The following is a 16,765-nucleotide window of genomic DNA, read 5'->3' as shown; positions in this document are numbered from 1 at the left end:
CATACTAAAACATGCTACCTCGCTGTGTTATATAAATAGCTTGGATGATCAATAATTTTTTAAAAATGTATATTTTCAGCTATGTTTTGAATCTTTAAGGGTAATTCCATGAGGGCATTTTTTTCCTTATGCAATTATGGTCAGGAAAAGTGTCAGATAATCTAATTCTACACAATTGGGGACTTCCCTGTGGGTCTGTATACATGCAGTTGGAGTAGGTGTGTAGAAATACACAATCAAGTTGTTGAATTAATCAGCTTTTTCTGTCCTTTTAGTAAAAAGTACTGACGGGTGACTGTGGTACATGAAGCGCCAGTGGCCAGTGAGCTATTTGCTAGGGATCCCACACACTTCTGCTTTCACAAGATGAGTTGCATGCTTATTAAGAGTTAGTTATGTTTGTTCCCAAGCCTATGTATGCCTTTTGCACTTGTTGTTTTTTTTTGGTTGGTTGAGTGGAGACATAAGACAAGGTTTTAATTTTCATTTTTTTTAATAAAATTTTATATTTTGCAATTATAGTTGATACAATAGTATATTAGTTTCTGGTGTATAATGTAGTGATTAGACAGTTATATAACTTTAAAAATGATCATCCCAATAACTCTAGTACCTATCCGATACTATATGTAGTTATTACAATATTATGGACTGTATTCCTTATGCTATACTTTTCATCTCTATGATTATTACGTGAGTACCAATTTGAACTCCTTAATCTCTCACCTTTTGCTCCCATCCCTCCTACTGCCTTCGCATGTGGCAACCATCAGTTTCTTCTCTGTATAAGTTTGTTTCTGTTTTGTTTGTTTACTTATTTTGTTCTTTAAATTCCACATATAAGTGAAATTACATAGCATTTGTCTTTTTCTGTTTGACTTACTCCACGCAGCACAATGCCCTCCAGATCTGTCTGTGTTGTTGCAGATAGCAGGACTTCATTCTTTTTTATGGCTGAGTAATATTCCATTGTGTATGTATGTGTGTGTGTATGTATGTATGTATATATGTGTATGTATGTATGTACATAATTTTTTAAAAATGTATATTTTCAGCTATGTTTTGAATCTTTAAGGGTAATTCCATGAGGGCATGTATATACATACATACATATACTGCCTCTTCTTCATCCATTTCTCCACTGATGGACATCCAGATTGCCTCCATACCTTGGCTATTGTAAACAATGCTGCACTGAACATATGAATACACATGTCCCTTCCAAGTAGTGTTTTGGGTTTCTTCAGATAAACCCCCGGAAGTGGGATTACTGGGTTCTTCTTTATCTCTTGTTACAGCCTTTTTTTTAAAGTCTATTTTGTCTGATATAAATATTGCTACCTCAGCTTTTTTTGTTGTTGTTTCCATTTTCATGAAATATCTTTTTACCACCCCTTTACTTTTAGTTTGTATGTGTCTTTTGATCTGAAGTGAGTCTTGTGTAGGCAGCATATATAAGGGTCTTGTTTTCTTATTCATTTGGCCATCTTATCTTTTGATTGGAGAATTTAATCCATTTACATTAAAAGTAACTGTTGATACATATGTAGTTATTGCCATTTTATTATTCATGTGTTTCTTCTCTTTTTCCTCCCCCAGCTCCCCATCCTCTTCCTCATCCCTCTAACATTTCTTATAATACTGATTTGGTGGTGATGAACTCCTTTAGCTTTTTCTTATCTAGGAAGCTCTTTATCTGTCCTTAGATTCTAAACAATAGCTTTACTGGATAGAATAATCTTAATTGTAAGTCTTTGCTTTTCATCACTTTGAATATTTCATGCCAATCCTTTCTGGCCTGTAAAGTTTCTGTTGAGAAATCAACTGCAATTCTTATGGGAGCTCCCTTGTCCTTTGCTTCTTTTAAGATTCTTTCTTTGTTTTTCACTTTTGGCATTTTAATTATGATGTGTCTTGATGTGAGCCTCTTTGGATTCATCTTGTTTGAGACTGACTGTGCTTCCTGGGCTTGGATGTCTATTTCCTTCACCAGGTTAGGGAAGTTATTCATCTTTAATTCTTCAAATAGATTTTCAATACCTTTGTCTCTTCTTCTTCTGGTACTTCTAGAATACAAATGTTGTTAATGCTTGATATTGTCCTAGAGGCCCCTTAAACTATCATTTTTTTTTTGGATTCTTTTTTCTTGTTGCTGTTCTGATTGGATGTTTTCTGCTACCTTATCTTCTAAATCATTGATTCTATCTTCTGCTTTATCTTACTTACTGTCAATGAATACTCAAATGTATTCTTTGTTTCTCTTCTTATATTCTTCATTTCTCACTGGTTCTTTTTTATGTTTTCCATCACCATTTTGGTGTTTATTATCTCTTTGTTGAAATTCTCACTGAGATCATTGAGCATCCTTCTAACCAGTGTTTTGAACTCTGCATCTGATAAGTTACTCGTCTCCATTTTGTTTAGTTCTTTTTCTGGAGCTTTGTTCTGTTCTTTCATTTGGAATATGTTTCTTTGTCTCCCCATTTTGGCTGCCTCCCTGTGTTTGTTTCTATGTATTTGGTAGGGCTCCTAAGCCTCCCAGTCTTAGTAGAATGGCCCTATGTAGTAAGTGTCTTGTGGGGCTCAGTGATGCCATCTCCCTGGCCACCTGAGCTAGTTTTTCCAGGTGTGTCCCTTGTGTGAATCATGTGTGCCCTCTTGTTGTAGTTGAGCCTTGGTTGCTGTTTGCAAATCATTGGGAGGGATTGACCATCAGGCTGATTGGTTGTGAGGACTGGCTGTGACTACAGCAGAGCAGCAGTTGTGCAGGGGCTGACCCTACAGAGCATGATTCACTTCAGCAGAGTTCTAGTGACTTCCCAGTTTGCCTTTTGTGTGTATTGTTTGTATAGGTGGTGGGATGGTGCTCTGGTGTTGTCTGAAGCTGGCTAGTGGGTGTGTTGTTTCTGGGGCCTCTTGGGAGGGACTCTGGTACAGGTCAAGGTCAGCCACTGCATTTGTCCCTCCCGTGGCCACTTCTTATGAGCTACAAAGTGGTTTGCAGGTGGTTGCCCTGTGTGCTGAGGTTGGAGATACCTGGGAGAGGCTAAGCTGTGAACTGAGGCTGGCTGCTGCTAGTGCCTGGCTTTGTGCCACTTAGCAAGAGGTGTGAAGTGCACTGACGCCTCTTGCTTGGGGTTTGTGAACCTTTGAGAGATTTTAGGAAAGTCCACAGTATGAGCCAAGACATGCCATTTTTATGGAAAACCCACTGGAAGTGGCTTGGGTGGGCCTGCAAGTTGGGTGGGGCAAGGTATCAGGGAAACACTAAGGTGGGGTGATCCGTGTTAGCCAGATTGATGGAAACTCTGATATGATGCTAGCCTGGGTGGGGGTAGGGCTCAACAAAGAAACAGTGGCTTCTGCCAGCATTTCTGTTGGGAGAAAGCTGTCCCTCCAGCCCTCACTCTGAAGTCAGACAATTCAGTTTCTCCCCTTATGTCCTTGACACCTTTTAAGCTGCTGGCCTAGTCCTGGAACTCAGAGTGAGTGACTCTGTCAGCAAGTAAGTTTGTTCAATGCCTGCAATTGTCCCTGCTTTCTGTACTCCAGCTGCCTTCTGTCTCACTCAGTCACAATCTTCACTGTTTGTCACAGCCAGAAGTTATGGGGACTTCTCTTCTTGACACTGTAACCCTGGGCTGGGGATCCTGGTGTGGAGCTTGGATCCCTTGCTCCTCAGAGGGGGCTTCCAAAGCTGAGATATCCCTGTTGATTTTTAACTACCACATGTGGGTATAGGATCAGCCTGTTTGCATCTCTGCTCCTCCTATCAGTCTTGTTGTGGTTTCTTCTCTATGTCTTTAGTTGTAGGACTTTTGTTCAGCTGGATTTCAGGCAATTCTCAATGGTGGTTTTTCTGTAGTTTAGTTGTAATTTTGATGTGGTCATTAGAGAGACAAGACCAGTGTTACCTACACCACCATCTTGACCAGAAACTGTACTTGTTCTTTTAATCACATAAAATTACTTGTAATCTTAATTACATTTTATATCTACAAAATATGAGTTCAAAAAAAGTTACCTTTCCATGACAACTAAATTGAATGGAAGAGCATTTTAAAGTTAAGTTACTAAGAAAAGATATAGAATTAGATTTGGGAGAGATAAAGAAATACTAAAAAAAATCTATACAGACATCCCACTCAAATTGCTATGTAATTTTCTATAAGTTGAATTAACCCCAGCTAGAATACATAAAAAATGCATTATGGATGTGGTTTATGCAAGTAAAATGAAGAGAAATACCAGTCAGGAGACAGACACACACTCAGTGAAAAGGCCCACACAGAAATGAAAATTATTTGGTTTTTCATCAAAATATTGGTGATATAATGCAGAGTCACATATTTTAATTTAAAAGGAAATTTTGGGGACTACTTTAACTATCTCCCACTTTAACTCTTTTTGGGTTAGTTTGACAACTATTATTTCCATTAGCATCTCCTGCAGCAAATAAGTGGGATTTCCTTATAACAAGTACTTTGGGTAATTCATTAACTAAACACCTTTGGATGGGAGCCCAGACTCACACTTATTTTCCTACATTTTGCTTCAGGGTGATGTTAGAGTGAAATAACTGTAGAACATGGAAAAATATTATTGTCCCTACTTCAAGCATGTTAAGGAACTAAATTATAGGTAAGCCAAGTGACTAATTCAGGATCAGATCCTTTATGTAATAGAGTATATAGGTGACCTCACAGTAGTTTACTTCTCAAAACATGACTACTGTACATTTATTGCTGGAAGGATAATTACTTCAAACACTAGCTGTTTCCATTTGCCGAATAGTAGGCTATCTGGATTTTGGCAGCAAGTTCCAGGATTTCTCCAATTTATATGCATATCCAAAGCACAGTATGTAAGTGAGAACTGGGTCCTGGGTAACTGACACATTAGCATGTGTGAAAATAGCTCAATTAACACAGGTAGAATGTGAGAATGTCCATTAATTTCTCAGGAAACAATGGCTCATAGTGTTAGGACCAATGCAGGGTCTTGCAGATGGTGTCAAACCAACTGCATTTGCAAAGACACAATGAAGCATCTGGAGGGCTGGCAAAATCCAACAACTTCAGAGACTGCAAGTCAGATTTGATCAGAGAGCCCAACACTTGACCACATGAGTGTCTCGGCTTTCTGGGATGTGTTCCAAAATCCATCCATCTCATCCAGTGTGACAGTCAAAAAAGTCACACTTCACATCTTTGCATCAAGCCATGTCTCTGACTGTCACACAACTCGGCCTGCCTGACAGAATAAATTTATGGCATCCTCCAATGGCTTCCTCACCTTTTTTTAAATACCTAACCTTTTCTTCCCATTAAGTAAAAGAATATGCATAATAGACACACTGAGCTACAAATGCAGTTTCCTGTGGACAAAGGAAGAGATCAAGGATTTTAATAATTTCAAAGATTTTAGAAAATGCTTCTTTTCCCACTAATTGTCTCCTAATGGAAATCCAAACACCAGGCAATAAAAGCACCTGAGCATGTATGTGGTGGTTCAGAGTAAGGGCTTTTAGTCTGACTTTCTGCGTGTAAATAGTATAATCTATTACCAGCTATGTACCCTCAATGTTCCTAGACTTAGTTTTTATCTTTTTTTTTTTTCAATTGAGGGTGAGGATAATAAAAATGTCTACCTCTAGAGTGTCTAAGGCTTTGATACATATAGACTAGTCAGTATATTATTTAACATATAATACAAAGTTATTAAATGTTAAGCACATATTATTTTTAAGCTTTAGCTATGTGTTAAAGTAATCATGTCACAGTTACAAGATATAGAGAGAACAGAGTGTGGGATCTATGAAAAAAGGAACTAGGAGGTGGTTTTCTTGCTCTAGTCAAAGCTTATGGGAGGGGATAAAAAATAAACCCTCTTATGGGTACTATCAAGTTTTCCAGGGCAGGAGACTGTTATAAAGAGTACTCTTGCCTGGAGTTCCCCCTGTGCCATATGATTCTACTATTAGGAATTGGTGGCAGCAGGTGCCAGTTAGGTGAGAATTTGGGGATTCAGGCTACTGGACGTCTTGCCAAATAATAATGATAACAAAAATAACAGTGCAGACATAATAACCATGTTTATAGTGCCAGATGCTATTATAAGCACTTTTTTATATATTACTCATTATTACTCTTAACCACCTTACAAGGGCTTATTCCTATTTTACAGAAGAGGAAACAGGCACAGTGGTCGAGTAAATGGAAGAGCTAGAATTTGAATCCAGGCAGACTAGGTCTGGCATCTGAGCCATAGGCTATGACATTATGACTAGATATGTGTTTTCATTATTATCTGCATCATTATATTATGCTATGACTTTCAACTCTTCCATAAATTTTATCCCCCCCACCCTCCAAAGATAAAAATTCTAGGGATTATTAGAAATCAAAAATAATCAATTCATTAAGAGTAGGTATAGTAATACAATTCATTAATACTAGAAGGGCACTTACAGCTTTCAATATTTTAGTTGTATAATTTCTAGGGAAAAAGAATTGAGAGGCATTTTCTACTGAGGAATAATTTTATGTTTAATGAGTAACACTATAATTATCACCAAATCAAAGTATACAAAGTATACTCTATGAATCTGAGTTCCATCAGGAAAATAGAAGTCACAAAGGTATTTGAGTTAGAAATTAGAAATTATTTTATATGGTATTAGGAGCTTATACAGTTATTTGGAAATTCTGAGAGGTTGAAGTCAGGACACCTTTCAGTATCTATTTCAAGAAATCCAATGATTCAAGGTTGGCAGGGAAGCTGCAGCCAATGATCTCAACTGTGTGTAGCACCATAGTCTGTGATTCTTAGTAAAGTCCTCAGAAGTCAAAAGCAGGCTGCACCTCACATAATCTTAGCCTCCTGCCTGCAGTTGCCAATGGAGAATGAACTTTCATCTGTAGGAATGCCTCTTATAGGGCACTAAGGGCCTATGAGAGGACCTAGATCTTACAGGAAATATAGTTCTAAACTTCCCTAATATGATGCAGAAATGAACATAGATGTGGGGTAGGGGGTGACATCCATCCTGTACCATGGTGAGATGCGGCCTCAGAAAGTTAGCTCAGTCATCCTCCTACTTTTTAACAAGATTTTGTGAACCATACAGAGACAATTATTTTCAAAATGCATACTGAGAGAGGTCATTTTTTCCTGTGATAGTGAAATGGTATAATGTAAAGTGTTCAATTATTACTTCAACAGATATTTCCTAGTTCCCCTCCTTATTTAGAACACTGTATTAGGGAATCCCTCATTAGTAAAGTGCAGGCTTTACACAGGGTGTTCAATCAAGACTTTGGGAATGAATAATTTAATTGTATATTATAAAGACGATATGATATTTTGTTGCCTTCTAGCAGACACTGTAATCATTATGTGTTCCAGATAAATGCTAGAGGAGTTCTGAAGAGGAATTGGCCATTTTAACTCTTGTGGCCAAAGAAGACCTTGTTAAATATGTGGAATTTAAGCAAGGCCTTAAAGAGAAAATTACCAGACACTGTTCTAAATGATTTAATTACATCAGAAGCTAAACCTAGATCTCTCTGACGGTAGGTACTGTTCCTAGTTCCGTGTACATTGGTGATAGCCATGGCTCAGAGAAGTTGTGTCTCTATCCTCAGTTGTGTAATATCACACTGGCAGAAATTGGGTCTGTCTTCTAGGTTGGTAAGATTCCAAAGCCTCTTTCAACCTTACCACACACTTAGGACCAGCTACGTTTTAAGCTAAACAGAGCTTCCAAATGTAAGTTTACATACATATCAGTAAAGCTACACAGGAGACCCCAATTTTACATAGAAGGGGAGACATAAATATATTGAAATAAGCTTATTTAAGTCTGTGTAATATCAACAGTGACCCATTGATACCATTGTGAATTAGGATACTCTAAACCTTTTTATAGTTGACTCTTAATTGTTTTCTTGAGTTAAAGTCACTGGCTATGTTACAGTCAATGGTCCGATTTAGGCAAAGAACTTGCATTCAGTTATGAGGTAATCTAGCTTTGTGATTAAGAGGGTGGACTCTGGAGCAGTTATGCCCTGGATCAAATCCTGTTCCTGTCACTTACTAGGTACTTAAGCCTCGGCATTCTCATCTGAAAAGTAAGATAATAATAATACTTCCTGTACTTATCATCTATTGCAGCACAACAAATTAGCACAAAACTGAGTCAGGAATCCAGGTGTGGCTTAGCAGGGTCCCTCTGCTTCAAGGACTCTCATAAGGCTGCTTTCAGGGTATTAGCAAGGGCTATGGTCTTACCTAGAGGCTCAATGGGGTAAATATCTGCTTCTAAGTTCACATGGTTCTTTGCAGGATTCAAATCTTCTTGGACAATTGGACTGAAGTCCTCAGGTCCTCTCTGGCTGTTGGCCCAAAGCTCCTCTCAATTCCTTGCCATATTAACCTCTTCAATACACAGCTAATGATATGGCACCTGGTTTCCTTTCAGCAAATAAACAAAGAGGAAACACAAGATGGAGGCCACGATCTTTTTATAACTTAACCTCAAAAGTGACATCCAGTCATTTTTGCCATACTGCATTAATTAGAAGCAAGTTGCTATGTCTAGCCCATACTCACGAATTGCTGATTACAGACATGCGTGAGTACTAGGAAGTGAGGATCATTGTAGGCCATTTTAGCGGCTGCCTACCACATCTACCAAATAGGTTTGTTGTGTTAGTTAATATATGTAAAAGATCTTAGAACAATGCATGGAATATAGTAAGTGATATATAAGTGTTGATTATAGATATTACTATTTTCAAATCACTGAGATGTTTAATAAATAAGACTCAGTTTCTACTTTAAAGAAAATGACAGCCTAAGATACTATATGCCAGAAAATATAAAATAAAGAGTTGTAGATATTAAGAAGAGAGAATAGTCACAAAGAATACTGAAATATCAAAAAAGGTTTGATTAATAAAGTGATTTTTTTGTGCTAAGAACCAAAATATGGGTAAGTTTTTGATGGGGCTGTGTAGGAGAGCGGGGATGGGGCAGGGGGTGAGCACGTAACTGTTAAAGGCAGCAAAGCAAGACAGTTAAGATTATCCAGGGTAGCTGGGCATTATCCCGGAAACCGTGGGTAATCTAGGTCAACTGGAACATCCACAATGCAGCACTAAACTGGGAAAGAAGATGAAAAGAAGTATTATTGACTCCTGGTTATTAAGAATATTGAAAAAATATCTTATGCATTTGCACTTAATTCAATCAGTAGGGGGAATCATTGAAAATTAGAAACATGGTACCACACATGAAGCTGAATGTCAGGAAGTTTATTCTGGTAACAGGAAGTAAGAATGGATTGGGGCAAGGAAATCCTAGAGAAGAGCCAGTTGGGTCATTGTTATGATATTTAAAGTGATTAAAAATTAAGATCTATCTGAAGTAGAGCTGTATCAGTGGGATGGCTGAGGAAAGGGTGAATTTCCAGGAAGGACAGCCTCAGTTAGTAGTTTTGCTATCTTTAATTAAGGTATAGGGTTAGGTTTACTGGCTTTGAAGACAGACCCAGGGGCAAATCCTGTCTTTAACAACTGTTAGCTGTATCACCTTGGGCAAATTGTTAAAAAAACTCTCCCAACCTTAGTTTCTTTGTAGCAGGAAGATTAAATGAGCTAATGTGTGTAAACATATGTAAAGAACCCAACATGGTGTCTAGCATAGTAAATGCTCAATGAATACTAGCTTCCTTACTCTGAAAGGGTCATTATTTACAAATAGAACTGTAAATAGAATTCTAGGTCATTATTTTATAATGTTCCTACTTGTTATGGAACTTGTAATGGATTTAAGCTTTATTTTATTAATTTATGCCTCACACTGTGCTGAACACTATACATGCATCATCTCATTTAGTCCTGCCATCAGCCATATAAAGTATGTGTTCTCACCACTTGCATTTTACAGTTCAGAAAACCGAGGCTTAGAGAAATTAACTTTCTTAAATCCCAAGAGCTGATAAATGGCAGAGCCCATGTTCGAATAGTTTCTTGCTGATTCCAAAGCCTCGCTGTTAATTATTGAGCTATCTTTTTAAAATATAAATGAGCACACAAATATTTTTGTTTCCTTATATATCTTAACTTGGCATACCATTTGTATTGTGGGAGTTGCTAAATCTATATTGTTGACAAAGACCCATCATTCATGTTCCAGTTGAGATGATGTGGCTGCCATTTTTCTGGCTTCAGACTCTCTTGGCACTTCACCTCCTAAGTGATGAATATGGTTTTACTCCTTACTATATTGGCACTATTCAAGTGCTTTAAAAATGTTCCCTTCCTGACTTCGAGAGGTGATTTACCAAAATGTCAGTCAGAATTAATTTGAATGATATTCATTGCAGTTCCCCAAGGCCTAGAGTTACTGGCATGTTGTTTTTGGATGTCATATTTTGATGGGAGATAACATTTTAACTGGAGTGGGAAGGGCACAATTTTGGGTGAGTCAAGCAGTAAGTCACCAGGGACTATATTCATAACTGTGTTACCGTTCTGCTTTTACAGGAGTTGTCTAATCACAGTGATTCCAAGCCGTTTTAAGAGTTTTAGCACCCTATCTTTTATATCAATTTGCAAAAATCTTTCTTCTTAAATTATTCTATGCTATGTTTTTCTGAAAGGGATTTCAAATTGAGTGTACTTTTATGACTTTTCAAAAATTATGCTTAAACCAGTGAGATAATTAGGGCCATTCCAGGAGGCTGTAATACCAAGATCTGGATTGTTGGTTCTGTAATTCTAGATCTCAGCTCTGCTTATTTAAATAAACTTGCAGAAGCTGAAGTTCTTTCTTTCTAATTTTTTTAAAAAAAATCTTTATTGAGATATAGAAATTATATATATTTATAGTATACAACTTGATTTATATATATATGTAAATATAACATTGAACAGATCATCACAATTAAGCTAAATAACTTATGTGACACCTCCACATAGTTACCTGTGTGTATGTATGTTTTGAGAAGATTTAAGATCTATCACCTTAGAAAATTTCAAGTATACAATACAGTATTGTTAATAATTGTTGCTATGCTGTGGTCTAGATCTCCAGAATTTATTCAACCTGCATAACTGAACCTTTGTACCCTTTGACCAACATCTCCCCATTTCCTGCCTTCCCCATTCCCCAGCCACTGGCAAAAACCATTCTATTGTCTGATTTTATTAGTTTGACTCTTTTAGATTCCATATGTAAGTGAGACCATGCAGTTCTTTTCTTCCTGTATCTGGCTTATTGCATTTAACATGTTTTCTAGGTCCATCTATGTTATTGCAAATGGTAGGATTTCCTTTGAAGAGATTATTTCTAGATACAAAAGGAGGATAACAGTGTTTGCTATTTTCTAAGATGAGTGAGAGCAGAATCTCAGACTCATTTAGTGTTAGAATTGCAAAGGATTTTAGAAATCATCTAATTCATGCCTTGTCTTTTAGGAACAAAGAAAAATTAAGATTCAAGATGGTGAGGTTAATTTATTCAAGGTCACACTATTGCTTAGTGATATAACTAGAAAATTCAGGACTCTTAATACTCAACCCAAATTCAAATTAAATTGACTTAGCAGTTGCTTAGCTCTGCTTGTCTAGGTGTTTAACAAAAAAGGTGAAGTAGCTTAGACGTAATCTCTGAGAATACATTATTGTTTATAACTGAAGATAATTTCACCTTCTTAGAAATCATCTGAATTTTTGCTAACTGACCAGCAACTTCATTTTAACTATAGCATACACTGTTGCCTATATTTCTTTCCTTAATACATTTTAGATATACAGAGATTAAAAGAGATGATTCCATCAAACCAAATGATTTTCCTAAAGTATTTTTGAAATGGAAACAAGATCCTCTGATATCAGTATTGTACAATATTATTAGACACCTATCTGTAACTGATACAGTTTAGGCATTGCATAGATTAAAACAATGGATATGTTCTGATTTTTCTGCTTCTGCGATATGATTGTTAAAGGGCATGGAGTTAATGGAATGACAACTAGTAAGTTTAATTAAATAAATAACACGTTAAGTACATGTAACAAAGGGGAAACATTGCAAAGAGGTTAATAAAGAAGGGTCAAGTCAATTGTTTAGATCAGTGATTTCCAGACTTTTGCATCTCAAAAACTAGGGAAATTTCTCCCCCAAATTTTGAAAATCAAAATAGTGAAGACCTGCCTGTAAACAAATTTTATTTTGACAAATAATGAAAAAAATATTTAAAGAAACCTTATCTACTATTGCCATTATCATATAAGAATCAGGATATTTTTATTCTTATACTTTTTAAAAAGTGTAAGAACATAATTTCAGATTAAAAGAAAAGCCTTCCTAAGAAAAGGTAAGTTTCTGCTGGCACTTTTATACCTGTAGAGGTATATATGTGTGTGTGCGTGCGCGCGTGCACGTTATGTTTCTCACTTTCCTACGGATGGTACAAACTCTGTAACAGCAATGGTCCAAGGATTAATATTTAGAAATGATTAGTTTTTGTTGTGTAGAACCAGTAGATATTTGCTTCCTATCCTGAAGCTAGGGAAAGATTAAAGGAAAGGAAAATATTGCAGGAGTGTTTCAAAAAAGTAAGATACCAGAAGTGAGAGACAGGTACACTTTCAAGTATAGTTATAGCTTGGAAGAAGTCTTAGACATAGAAATGTAGTTATTCAATCAGGAAAGTATTTGGTAACTACATATGAGGAGAAAGAAGAGGTTAGGAAAACCTTTGGGTCTTCTAATTAATTCAAATTTGGGGGAGTTTATTACTTATAAATTTTTAATCAAGGTCAGAATTATAATAAAGAGCATTAATTCAAGAAGAGAAGACCAAAAAAAAAAAAAGAGATGGCTGTTCTGAATAAGTACCTAAGAGTTTTTCCCTTTGAAAATGCTCTACTTGAAATAAATACATACCTGTCAAGCTTGAAGGTAAATGCACTGTCTCTTTTATAGGAGTGTGTCCTTTAATGACATGTCTTTCCTGCTAAGGAAATGTTATTTAAAAATCCATAATATAGAAAATACAAACAGTCATTACAAACTAATCCTGGAACACTTTGCCTGGGAACAGCAAGGCCAAGCTCTACCAAGAGCAGAGATCTTCCCTTTAAACCAAGAAAATTATTTCCAAATTACCTTCCCTCCAAGGTGTGGCTGTTGGGGTGTGGGAAGGAATTTTCTTCTCTTAAGGTAGCTGGTAACTCCTCTGATTTAGAGGATGAAGCTGTGGAAAATCACGATTGGAAGTTGAATTCCTTTTTGCTGAGAGGTGTAATAGCCCGCTGAAATGTGAAAGGGTTAAAGAATAATTAAAACCTGAAACTGGACAAAGGAAGTCTATAACTTAGGCCTAGTTTCTGGAACCCCTAACCACATTCTGTTAATCATGAAACTTGTAACAATGAGCTCATACGCTAACTGCCAATTTTAGCCTGTGTAACCCTGCTTGCTTGCGTGGCATAAAAATAATCAATTGTATATAAGCTGAAAATTACTGTTTGGCCATCGCCCATGGGAACATTGGCTATTGCCCATGGGAACATAGGCAATCACCCATAGGAACATAACATTCTAACACAAGCTTTCTGCTTCTGTACTTCCCGCTTGCACACCTGACCAGTGGGTTGACAGGTAGTGAATAGGAGAAAGATGGACCTTTGTGTTTAAGACAGAATGAGGAATGGGATTTGAGGCTTAAAAACCTTGTATCTTGGCATTTCAGGGCTGCTCCTTTGCAAGGACAGCCGCCGGCTAATAAACTGTCTCCTGGTTAAGAGCACTCAAGTTGGGTCTGGTTATTCTGGACACAACAAGAGGCCATTACTCTCTTCAGCAATATCATGGACCACCTATGTTAACCACTGATTGGAATATCAAATTAGAATTTGGGAATCCATTTTCCCTCCAGAAACAATGTTATTAATGAAAGTTATATCCTAGGATGAAATAGAAAGGATCGTCTAACTTCTTATGTAACCTAAGTATTAGGTCTGATTATTTATTGAGCACCTACCAGGTGCTAATCACAATTCTAGATCCGCAATGAGTCTTCCTTAACTGTATTTTAACTCTGTGACCGTGACTTGTGATTATTTGTTCTAACTGGCTATTGGCCTCTTATTAATTCTCCATTAAGATTCCTCTGAGTAGCCTCATTTTTACTCTTATTGTAAGTGGTTGTGACCAATTAGTCATACTTTTCTGTTTATGAAATAATAATTACTAATAAATATGTCACAGACCCAGGTCAAATTGTAAGAGATTCCATATTCAACAGAATTTTACTTTTCTCTTCAATCGTGTCTTACAATATTGCCTATTAACAATTAAAGGACCTCTTTTTCTTTATTTCAAGTAATGAAACTAGAGATTTATACCAGACCCCAAAACATAGTTCAAAGATAATAATTTACACTACTATTTTTACTATTTGGTAATAGAGATACCCTAATGAAAGAATGTAAAAAAATCTTTGCCTGGTTCAGATATTCCCTTCTTATCAGGAGATTTTTTGATCAATGTTTGCTGTAAAGAGATCACTGGGAGAAGTAATTGGGGAGCATTTGAAGAGATGCAAGGTAAATAAAAGGATACGCTTTTCTATTATATAAAGTATATTTACTTTCCTCTCTATTCATAACTTTTTTTATTTTAAAAACATATATTGTTTATCTTAGAAATAGTACAATTTAGTATAAGGTAACAGATAAAGAAGGCAATGAGATGAGATGACAAGATTGAGAGGTAACGTGAAGTATGGAGTGTGACCAATAAATTACCTTTCTCTGTGCAGCATGGATGCTGAATGTCCATACTTTAGACCATACTTTCTGGGTTTGAATCTCAGCTCTACTACTACCTAGTTGTGTGACCTTAAGCCAATCACTCAACTCCTTCAAGCTTCAGATCTCTCACCTGTAAAAGGGAGGTAATAACAGTATTCTTTTAGAGGGTTTTTATGAGAATTATGTGAGTTATGTACCTAAAACTCTTTAAATGAGACCTGGCACAATAAGCGTTTGCTATTATTATGGAGTAGTATTCTCCAAAGTAGAGAGTGTACTCCTCAGAGCCTGACAATCCAAACATCTATTGATATTTATTTTTATCTTAGCCTTTTAAGTTTCTACTTTGTATATGCTATATCTGTAACATACATGATATTTATGAATATGTAGTAATGTATGTATTTCATAAATATTACATATGCATATATTGGAGTTATATAAAATTGTTTTGACAGTCATAAACATTGGGTGGCCACTGATATGGTTGTCTCCTAATTTTATTAAAATTAAAACTAATTTTAATTAGTTCTCCTTAGGAAGAATCTTAATGCATAGCAAATTATATTTTGTATTGAGGCTATGGTCAAACTCATCAGAGTAGTAATATACTGCTTTTAAGACTAAACTAAAAGCACCACTAAATTTGTTTCCTTGTTCTTCTTTTAAATAATTTCCTCAGAATGTCCCCCAGTAGAGCATAATTCTTTAATTTTTATGAACATTCCATTCAAATAATATATATTGATACATTTCTTGAGACAAGGAACCATTCTGGGTGTCAAGTATAGATTTAGAAAGAGCTCATTTGGGTATTTGTAAACTACTCAACTCCTTTCTGCTTCCCTTTTATTTAGGTTTTCTGCTGTGCACTGATATATTGATTCCCCATATTATCTTCTGAAAATCTAAGGACAGGATTATAAAAGAATCCTTAGCTAGGTGAATGTTTTCCTTTTAAAATTGAATATTTTAAAAATCTGCTTCAAAACGTATGTTTCTATATGGCCCAAACCATTTTGTTACAACTGAAGCACAAACCTGTGGCATCAAATTTAGACCAAAAATTAGCAGGAAGCTTTTTGAAAACACCACTGTGGCTGCAGAACAAATATATGAAATAATTACCTTCAAAAAGTTCTGGAGAGTCTTGCTCTCAAAAGATGTCATTATATAAATGATCTTTGGAGGGCCTCAAAGCTCATGATAAAACTACCAAATTGCTTATTAGGAGGGAAACAACAGCTCTGCTGAGATATAAGTGTAACAGGCTTAGAAAAGCACATCTATGGCGCAGTCCACCTACACAAATTCATCTCCTACAGGAACACAGAAAACACTTTGGAATTCATTAGCATGCAGTATTTACTCAAAAGCTGCAAAAACATTGTGTTTGCATAATTTTATCAATTGTCAATAGCAGTGCTTGCCAACATTCATATCTTTATTGAGATGCAAAATTAAGAGCAGGAAGAAAGTTTGTATCAATATTAATACTGAACTCACTTGAAAAGATGACATTTATTAATAATGCATCTGGCTCAGCATTCACAGTGGTATTTAAAGGCTAAACACAGTCCTAGTGCTGAAAACGTTTTCTAGCAAATCTTGTTCATTAGCCACCTTACAGTTTTGAAATATATGAACTGTTTTTTTCCATTCCACAAATGGCTACTTCCCAAAACTTGTATTAAAATTTGGGATGTTCTGGATGTAGTTAGAACAAGAGCAGTAATAAGAGAAAGATTACAATGCATTAAACATTTTATGGAGAATTGTGTTGGTGCAAAGCATATTAGTTTTAAAAACTCAGTGTTTCAGGAACAGCTGGTGTGGGCTGAACATAGAAACAACTGTTGTAAAACAAATGTTAAGGAATTGCTGTAAACAAGACTCCATTTATTTACAGTATGTTTTAATTCTCTGTCTTCTCTCTC

At 36.1% G+C, this 16,765-nt stretch overlaps 1 long non-coding RNA gene across 1 annotated transcript; it reads left to right on the top strand.

Moving 5' to 3' along the window:
* The first annotated feature begins 7,536 nt into the window (after nt 1-7,536).
* Nucleotides 7,537-12,885, top strand: LOC120608557 (uncharacterized). The gene is made up of 2 exons (XR_005654426.1): nt 7,537-7,574; nt 8,347-12,885. It is a non-coding gene; the product is annotated as an uncharacterized LOC120608557 (long non-coding RNA).
* Nucleotides 12,886-16,765: the final 3,880 nt, after the last annotated feature.

The sequence above is a fragment of the Pteropus medius genome, unplaced genomic scaffold (genome assembly GCF_902729225.1).
Source record: "Pteropus medius unplaced genomic scaffold, Ma_sr-lr_union100, whole genome shotgun sequence".
NCBI classification, from domain to species: Eukaryota; Metazoa; Chordata; class Mammalia; order Chiroptera; family Pteropodidae; genus Pteropus; species Pteropus medius.
Note: the sequence above shows the minus strand (reverse complement) of the source record. Positions and strands in the feature narration are given on the sequence as shown.